The 10522-nt window shown below is 37.0% G+C and overlaps 1 protein-coding gene across 2 annotated transcripts in view; it reads right to left on the minus strand.

The window, feature by feature from the left end:
- Positions 1-9735, minus strand: part of dnajc5ga (DnaJ (Hsp40) homolog, subfamily C, member 5 gamma a) — a 23695-nt gene extending 13960 nt beyond the window's left edge. For both annotated transcript variants that reach the window (XM_013916128.1, XM_005753880.1), the window contains exon 1: positions 9444-9735. The gene's annotated coding sequence lies outside the window, so the exon portion shown is untranslated. The remainder of the gene's footprint in view (positions 1-9443) is intronic.
- Positions 9736-10522: the final 787 nt, after the last annotated feature.

The following is a 10522-nucleotide window of genomic DNA, read 5'->3' on the forward strand; positions in this document are numbered from 1 at the left end:
AATATATATCGTGATAAATATTTTTGGCCATATCGCCCTGCTCTACTTTGCATGAATCAAAGATTAAAGTTATCCTTATTTATGTTATACTGGGCTTTGGTCCAGCCCCTTAATTCACTGGTCTGAAAAACAAAACAAAGCTAATGAAATGGTCAGACATAACAGAGCTGCATATCAGATAAGCAAACATTGACTCTCTGCCTTTAACATATACAGGAACCCTGGAATATATTCACACGTTGAACCTGAACTGCACTTAAACCTCATTTTGTGCCATTTAATGGCAAGAAAATGTTTAACTGCAAGAAAAACATCTTGTGTTTCTGTGGGTGTCCTTCAAAGAAAAGCCTTTTCTTCTTTTATCAAATCTACAGTTTAATGTTAATTTTGCATTTAACAAGAGGGAAAAAGATCAAATTCAATTCAAACTCTAGCTCAAAACCAGTGAGCGAAAACAACTTTGTTGATATTGCGTTCTCATCCAGATAGTTAAGAGCGCTCTGATGTGAGAACAAAATAATTGGCTTCACACTGCTCATGTGGATTTGCAATTTTAACAGATGGCACTTAAAGGTAGCATATTTTATTCTCTTGGTTCCCGATTCAGTCAGATCAACAGATTTAGGTCACTTTAGAGTTTATATAAACACAGAGCAGACAAAACATATTTCTGAGTATTTTTGGAAAAATTGCAGCTCATGAATGTGAAACTCAAGTTCTCTCAGCTCAGTGGATTCACAGCTGGCTGATTTAGGAAATTACCTTGCTCTGGTAGGAGTGTCTCTGCAGGATAACACTGATAACACATTCAATTAAAGAAAAGAAAATCAAATAAAATAAATGGCATTTATATTTCACTGTATAAAATAAATCTGTACAGAAGGATACATCTTAGAATGAACTCCTGAGTCGATAAGCAGAAGTGTCATAATGAGCACACGTGACAACCACCGTATTGTCTGCCAGACTGTACCGCTGGAGGACTCTCACATATTGCATAACAAAGTATGTTTATTACCCTTTTATTACAAAGCATTTGTTAATTCTTCTTACAGTCTGACTTTCCATTTACAAGTAAGCGTTTGTGTTCTTTCCCACTTTCTGTATATCCACCACTTTGGACCTCCATCAGTTTGCCTACTGCACCAACAGGTCAACAGAGGACACCATCACCACAGCGATCCACGTTGCCATGACTCATCTGAACAATCCCAGCTCTTATGTCAGAATGATGCTCAGTGGCTTTGTACCTGTGCTAAGCACAATGACAACAGTGCATCTAATCTAAAGAAAAATATATTTGAATAATAATAATAATAATAATAATAATGATAATAATATCCAAAATATTATACAGATCTATTGATAGCTGCAGCAATAACATAATAACTGGGTTGTGCTAAAAATGCACACTGGAGACAGGAAAAAAAGACAAAATCCAGTAAGGCTTTTGACTGAAATAAACCCTCCAAATAAGAGTTCAAAAAGGACAATTTTTCCTCTGTGATGGAAGCTCTGCAGGCCCAGATGGCGTTACTTCTGAAGCCAAGAGAGCTGATGTAAATACATCTCCAAACATGGTGCACAAAACAAGGGGCAGGCATGCAGGCAGGAGGGGCAGCATTTACCCAGACAAGCCTTCAATATTCCTCCTAAAATAATCCTTTGTGATCACCAAACCGCTCTGAGGAAATGTACTACGCTTTGATCAAACTGCAACTCGCAGCGAAGCAATCGATCGAGACCCACTCAGCCAGGTCTATTAGGTTAATTAGCCAACTGCAGTCTTTGTGGTGCAGACTTTAGAAATCCGCCCAGCATGTATGCAAATAGGGCTCGCCGATATGAAACGACAATATGAAAATGAACCAACAGGAGTACAAAAGCTGGAAACACAGGAAAGAGAAAGGAGTCACTGCCAAGCATTAGACAATGAGCCTTTTAAAGGGAAGATATTTATCAAAGTTTAACCACCATTTGTTTGAGGCTTTTCACTGAGACAGTGTCAGATCAGAGGGAGAGAAAGTAAGTGAATGGGTTTTACACAGATCTAGCTGACAAAATGAGACACTTTCAGCCAAAAACACAAGGTTTGTGGTAGAGATGAGCCTGAACAGTCAACTAGACGATCAAACCTTGCTGCTTGATGTTTGTTGTTTGCCAGAAATGCTAGATGATGAATCTACTCGTGTAAAATAATATTAACCTACAACACCACCTTCCACTAATCAGGGCTGCAGAGCCTCTATCTTTTTGAGACGGGAAGATTCAAATAGATGTAAATAAGCAAGATAGGTTGACAGCCCTGTGAAGCAGCAGAATTCCAACTAGAGCTGGGCAATATGAGGAAAATCTAATATCGCAATTTTTTTAGGCTATATCGCAATACACAATATTTATATCATGATATGTTTAAATAACCTCTATAAACAAATGTTATTTTCAACCATATAGTGCCTAGAATTGCGCTGGTATACACATTCAAATCGACCATTCAATATTTATTTTTCTACTTTGAACACAAAAAATCTGAATGAATTTAAATGTTTTATTTTAACCATCAGTTGCACACAGAGGTTTTTCACAAACGGCTATACTGTGACAGTAAGCCTCTTTCTGTGGTCAACACTAGGCCTTTAACAAATGAGTACATCCAGCAAATAAGCAATAAAACAACTGAGATTAAAAAGATGCTCTTTTGTACTTGTAACATATAAAAATTGTAAGACAAAAGCTGCGATTAATGATGCATGGGAGAAAAAAAAAAAACCCCTCAGTGAATTACATCCAGACATACTCAATGGTTACGATAAAGCCACTTTAACCATCGTAACCACAGCCTTTAACCACAGCACGGCACAATATACAAAGTCAGTCACAGATTAACCACTGAATCACAGAAAAAGAGGTGTTTTAAGATTATGATTTTGACATTTAGGGCTCTGCATGGACAAGCACCAACATACATCAGCGATCTTTTACATCCTTACATCTAGAGCTGGGCGATAGAACGATAACGATATGTATCGCGATATAACTTTTACTCGATAGAGAAATTAAGCTATCGCGATAGACCTCGCCGGTCTTGTCCTCTAAAAAAAAATTAATTAATTAAAAATAAATTTAAAAAAAGGTCAGCCGATCCAAATTCAGTAGCGCAGAGCCGAACCAATCACAGCCGCAGCGTCACGTCGCGTGACTTGTTACGTACAGCACAAGTGCCAAGCCGCACGTGTGTTTGTTTGGGAAGCAGCCAGCGGTGAGTGTGCCGACTAGAAAAATCAACCGAGCGTGACCGAAGAGAAAACAGATGATGGTTCCAATGCCGGAGAGACTGTCGAACGGAAGAGCCATAGAAGTTCCGTAGTGTGAAGGTATTTCAGCTATTTCAAGTCTGACAAAAAACAGAGTAGCGTGCACTGTAAATTGTGCCGAAAGCAAGTCTGGAAATACAATAAACTGGTGCATGCGTCACACTGTGCACCACGTTATTGTTTCGGTGAAATGAATTTCTACAATACTGTTACTGTTAATTCTACTCTCTGCAGTGTTTAAATGCTTACATATACACACAGTTACTGTCCCTCCACACATACGACTCGGTTCTGCTTCTATGCCCCAGCTTTGTTTACTTTTCCCACCGAGGCTTCTAGACTTCTGATTGGCCAACATTTCTGCACGGTTAGGAATCTAGCTCCACCTGCTGCTTTGGCATGTTCATAGCAGCGTTTTCCTTCATTTCTGCCTTTATGTGTGGACGGGATTATTTTTTAAAACGAAAACGGAAAATCTCCGTTTTCAAAAATACCCGTGTACGTGTGGACGTAGCCTCAGTCTCTGACTGGAAGCGCTAATTCGTCATTAGGCTTTTGTCAGACTAAAGTAACTGTTAAAACTGTTTGAAAAGCTAAGCTATACAACAAGGAGAGATTGAGAATTTCCTTTTAGTTCTCAGTTTATTTGATATTGACAAAAGTTAGTCAGTTTTGTCTGTTCTTCTGTAAAACAAACTAAGATTTATTTTTAGAATTAATATTTTGTTTCTAAGTGGAATTGACAATTTAGTCTGTTTCGTTTGTTCTATTTTGAAACTTAAACGCTTTAGCGGCTGCCTTTTGTGTAGTTTGCAATATTTGCCTTTATTTATCTGAAAAAGTCTCATGTTTCTTTAGTACATCTACCCTGTTGAACTTATTATGGGAAATAAATATTTAAATAAAAACAAGCTGCTGATTATTTCACATTTTACTTGTGAGCAACGGCACATTTAAATCTTACAAATATAGTTATTTGGCTTATATCGTGATAGATATCGTTATCGCCTGAAATGAAAAAAACATATCGTGATATGAAAAAATCTCATATCGCCCAGCTCTACTTACATCCCCAGCAGGTCCCTGAGGTCATGTGATCAGGGCTTGCTGGTTGTCCAGCACATGAGGTTGAAAACAAAAGGTGACAGAGCTTTTGTAACTGTGGCCCCAGACTTTTGAACGCTCTCCCATTGAGCCTGAGACCTGTGGACTCAGTCATGTCTTTTGAAAAACAGCTAAAAACTGATCTTCTTAAACTTGCTTTTGGTTGATTTTTGTTTTTATGTTTTAGCTTCTGTGAAGCACTTTGTGATTTTATTCTTGAAAGGTGGTATATAAATAAAATTTTACGTTACTTTTTTCAACTGTAGATTAACCATTGAATGTTAGAGAATTTTAATTTCGTGCACTCATTCTACAGCTTAAAATAAAATAAAAAAATGTTTTAATATCCTGCTTATTACGGGATAATGTGTGGAAAGCTTCCAGTACTTTTTCCTGCAATTTTACATTCATTTCTTAGACTATAAGCCCAAGAAGACCTGCTACAACAGCTTTTCCTCGTATTGGGAAAAAACTGAGATGAATTATTCTTCTTAAGATGCCATAGGCTGTTCATCATTTTTATAAAAGAAATGTTTAATAAATGTGCACACTTTCAGAATATACTTCTTTATAGTAAAAGAAAGGGCTGTTGTTTGTTTGCTGTGTGTGTAATATTCTGGACTTTCAGATATTTTACACGCCCTCACTTTTGAATGTGAGACACAAACTTGACACTTGTTGAATCCTAAATAACCAAAAAGTGAAAGTCATAAGGACATAAATGTTAATTGTGTAATTTAATGACTTCTCTTTGCCACTAGCTATAAACTGTCAAAGCAAAGCAAGAAAAAAAAATAACACAAATTACACAAATAAAATGTTTCTCTCAGTTTTAAAGTGGCTTTAATAAATTCTAGTCCTGGACTGTTGACATTTGCTTGTCTCACTCAAAAATCTCTGCTTCCACTTTAATAATCCAAACTGAGCTAGACTGACTATTCAATTCAGGTTTATTTATTTATTTACAATAAATAAATCCTACAATAATACAAAGAAAACAGGAAACTCTAATAATCGTATGACCCCCTTTGAGCCAGCACTTTAGTGACCATGGGAAGAAAAAACCCTTTTACGGTAATTCAAAGAAACCTTCAGCAGAACCGTGCTCAGGTTGGCCAATAACTAATGATTAAATACAGAGTGGTCTATAAACACATAGTGAGTGAAAAAGAAACAGTCTGTGTTGTTCATGGGAAGCCACCAGCAGTCTAGAGCTATTGCAGTGTAACTAAGAGAGGATTCAGGGTCACCTGATCCAGCCCTAACAATACGCTTTATCAAAATGGAAAGTTTTAAGCTTAGTCATAAAAGTAGAGAGGGTGTCTGTCTCCTGAATACAAACTGGGAGCTCTCACCACACAAGCTGAAGGCTCTGCCAAAAGGCAGTTAATAAAATATATATTTATAATAATACTGACAAATGTACCAGCGCCTAAATCAGCAACTTAAAGAGACAGAAGCAGGCTATGAAAAATCCATATTTAACAGTACTTATCACCACTGATATAACTGATAATTGACATAATTCAAGTTTAAGGGTACTTACAAGCACATTTCTACTGGTGATATTTTTGAGCACAGATAAGGAACAGATCCATATGTAGGAGTACTTAAATGATCATTTTCTGAACGTTATTATTACTAAAGAACATAGGCATCTGACTTCTGCTTTGCTCCAGCTGAACTAAGCTTTTCTATTCCTTAAGAATGGAGTGTTTGTCAAAAACCACAAGTGAAGAGAATCATGTGAGAACTGCAAGCAAAAACTCCCTAAAAAGTCCTCGATCAGTGAGGACAGCAGCTCTTCAGACAATCTGCAACACTGCTGGGTTTAAAATAGACGTCTTTGTTGTTGAAAATAACTGTGGCTTTTAAAGGTGTGTAACATGATAACTATGTAATCGAAGCAGTCGCCCTGCCACACAGTTTAACGGATCTCTGACACACTGCTGGAAATTCAGTGTAACAGAGAGTTCATTATTACACAATACTGAATATAAACAGTTACACTCCTGGTATGCAGTACTGCAGCTGCTCTTAAAAGGTGCATACTTTTATATGCAGTATGTCTACAACTGGGGCCTACTGCATCTTATTATATTGCAACTTGAACTTTGACCATCTTGTTGTGGGAAGCTGATGGAGAAGATTGTGTCCCCAAAAGCAAGCTAAATGCTTCACCCTAAAGTCTGTAACAAATTTGAAAACTTTTCTTTTTCTTTTCAAATTTGCAGAGCCTTTCATTTTGATTTAACTGACAAATCAGCTAAATTCAAAAGAGCTACTGCCCTCAAGTGTGTTTAAGGTCATTGTAAAGGACCTTAATCATGTCTGATCGCTTCTGCCCCTGTTTTTCCCAAGTCAAACTCTCTCAACCAACCAGCTGAGCAACTGACAGACAACACCACTGTTACTTTGTGTACTTAAGGAAACAATCTTTGGCTTTTTCATTCTTCAACCTCAGCTAACGGGTTTAGTCAGTAGCTTCAGGTTATTCTGAAATAAAATCAAGTTAATTTTGTCAATTATGTCCATTATTAGAGTTTGAAAAGAGGAACATACAGGATATGCACACTGTGCAACAACATCTCAATCACACGTCACTACCCCTTGATGAGTGAGATTTTTAGGTTTCTGAGTGCAGGACAGGGTGGAGAAGAGAAGGGAAATATGATAATTGACCTTTTAAATGATTGTAGATTTGAAAGGGGGAAAAAAATATCTGACAGTGGCATTGAGTCTTAAAATAACTGTTGTTTGTCATTATTTTCAAGTTTTTGGGTGTTCACTACTTGACCTACAGAAACAACAACAACAACTAAAGCTGCCTTAAAACAACTGAGCCAGTCCTCTCCTTTAAGATCATATGATGGCTATTAAAGTAGATAAAATATGTCAAATTAAATTAAGTGATATATAGTAAACCTTTAAGGCCTCAGGGTATTTGCTTGGTTGGTAATCCAGCCTCAAACATCAACTGCTGCTACAAACGAGCAGCTGTCTTTATGTATGGTCGAATGCATCCAAGCTTCTACTATGGGGAAAAAAGAACAGCTGTACAGCTCACAGAAACAGGACAACAGCCAGCACTACCATGAGTGTTACTGTGCACCTCAGAGTATTTAACATCAATGCATGAGATACTGTTTAAGTTAGCAGCTCAATCATTGAGATTATTGTTAATTTATGAATCCATCTAATGGTACTTCTGCTATGTATGACAAAAGAAATTTTCTTCTCATTCATATGTCAAAACTCAGTCATCTTGCTGTTGTCATCAAAATACAAACTCAAATCTTCTTAGTCTAAAGAGAATAAGTAGAGGTCTAATCCAGGGCCTTGATTTACATATTTAAACAAACCTGTAGAGGTTAAGGGCAGGAAGAATACAGCCTTCTAATCAAATATAGAGAATATTTATATTACAAAGAGAAATATAATAAAAAAGATTAGGATCTTAATACTGTGGAAGCTTAATCAGTATCCACACTAATAAATAAGACAAGAGCTAAGCCTCGTCCAATAGTTAGTTTACAACATTGGAGAAAACCAGATAACCCTCACATTTGAGGTGATGAAGCAAGACAGGGAATAATATCAGTATTCCCTTAGTGAGAGATTATGTAAGGTGTTCCTGTGATGTTGAATGCAAGGCACAACAATCTATATGTACACAACGTAGATCTTAAACGAGTGGGACCTATTCTAGGTCTTTAAATTACTTTAACTGCACAGACAATCAAATATCTAACGGAAACCTAAAATTATTTCCCCATTCTTGCCTGTATCTGTGTACTTCCCAATATTTATAGATGAATACAACATTATTCTTTTTTTCAATTCTGATAAAATGCCAAAAAATAAATGCATGTAGATGATCAGTTTCTTTTGTTGTTGTTCTTACTTTACACGATTACACATAACAGACACACGTGGGCAGGGATTTAACCCAGATCTTTAATTTACTCAGTCTTACCAAGCTTATTCTATTTTACAGCAACAGAGAAAACCAGAAAATCCTCACATTTCAGAAGGTCAAACCTGAAATGATCAAACCGTCTCACAGGTAGGCTGCAGAAGCAGGGTCTTCTCGAGAGAGTAAGTGCAGAGGAAAATGGTATTTTTTCCTAATTGGGTCATTAGATCAATTCTGAATCTAAACAACCTGAATTTTGTCGGATTCTGATTTTTCATGTATGTGTAGAGTCAAAATAACCTAAATACTATTACACCACCATAATTTAAACCCACAGCAGGCAGCCCCCTGAGAGAAATGGGTTTTGTGGCATGTTAGGATAAAGATGAGGGTGTAATGAAGGAAGGAGTGGTGCGTGGTTGTCGTCTGTTTGTCCTTGTGCAGCGCTAATCCCTTTTGCTAATCTCCCAGCACATGGGGAACTACTTTCTATTTTACACCCCGCCATTCATAAATCCGTGATACCTTGTTTTATTTGGTTTATTCTGCCATTAATTTTGTCTCCATCTTTCTTAATCAACTAAAAATAAACCTGTCGTCCTCCTCACTGTGGCGATGACAAATAGTTAGCCTTGCTTCTATAGAGATCATTCTACCACTAAATTCATTTAATTTATGGAAAATAATTTCATTAATAAATGCACCAAAAATATGCATTAATCAACCATAAAGCTGGCCATGTGCATTGGACATGGAGATAGACCAGCCTCCATCTACAGTACATTTAAATGGTAAAATCAAATTTAATATTAGGAGAATTTCCACTAGACTTTATTTTGATTGCACTTTTTTTTTAGTAAAAAAACAAACAAACAGGGTTTATTTCGACTGCAGAGCAAATTCTCAAATTTTCAATCAGTCGGCATCGAAATATATCTCGCTGCCGACTAAACTAACTCGTTATAGATGAGCTTCATGGTGGGGTTAACAGACTAGGGCGAACCTTAAATTGACAGATTTTTGAATGGGGTTTGGTGTACGTGACCGTGACACCTACCCACGGTTAGCTAACCTCACGCTAGCTAATTTAGTGCCCCCAAACGCCTTACCTTGTGCAAACTGAACTCTGTATATCTCGCTGTACGGTTAGCTGGATCATAGAGGCATCCGAGTTAGGCTCTTAACTCCCAATTAACGGTCGGAATCACGGTGCCGTTTGCCCGCTAGCAGCCCTCTGTAGCCGGCGGGTTTCTGCTGCTTCGTGTATGGCTCCTCCTTCCAGGAAATGAAGGAAGAAGTTGCTCAGTTTTGCCAGAGCCGATGTAGGAGAGACGCTCCACATCCCGTAGCACAAGAAATGGGTACACTCAGCCGCCGAAGCACCAGGGGGCGACAATCAGATACTTAGTAGTGAAGCACCAAACTGTGATTCTAAACAAGCTTCCGATTTTAGATTCGTTTCCAGAAGCAAAGCATTTATAATGTGTCCAAAGTTAAATAAAAGAACATGGCCTTTAGTTTTTTTCTTACAGGAATGCTGATTGATTTTCCCTTTCATATGTTAGAAAGTCATCATCCAGAGAACGTATTTTCATCAAACTGTGGTTACAACAGCAGCAGAGCTCACTACAATATGGACAACAGAGCAAAGGAAACAAACAAACAAACAAACAAACAAATAAAACATAAAGACACATAAGAAACTAACCTTCAGACAAATACATGCAGTGTCAAAAAGAAAAACAAAGGAAAAAAGAAAATTAATAAAAGAAACCATCAATAAATATTTAGAACAATAACAAGTTATTTCTTAAATCTGATGAGTGATGTTACATTATGATAAAGATAAAAATGATGCTGCAATAAACTAAAAGCAATAAACTGTAAACGTTGCAAAATTTCCTGATTCTCTCAGACTCCACTGATCAACAACAGCAGCATATCAACAGTATTTCATCCTTTCTGGTTTTATACAAAAAATCTTTTAGATATAAAATGAGATCATTTTAATATTGGTTGGTTGTTTTTCTGTTTCAAGCTTTACTTTTAATGTGTGTATTTAGGTGTTATCTAATCTTATTTCATATTAAAACGCTGAAAGTGAATTTCATAAAATGTTTTCTAACCACTTTTGAATGAAGTCCATCCATACATACATCTTCTTCCGCTTATTCAGGGCAGGGTTGTG

This window comes from Pundamilia nyererei, unplaced genomic scaffold (genome assembly GCF_000239375.1).
Source record: "Pundamilia nyererei isolate P.nyererei 1_Seehausen unplaced genomic scaffold, PunNye1.0 scaffold00475, whole genome shotgun sequence".
Lineage (NCBI taxonomy): Eukaryota > Metazoa > Chordata > Actinopteri > Cichliformes > Cichlidae > Pundamilia > Pundamilia nyererei.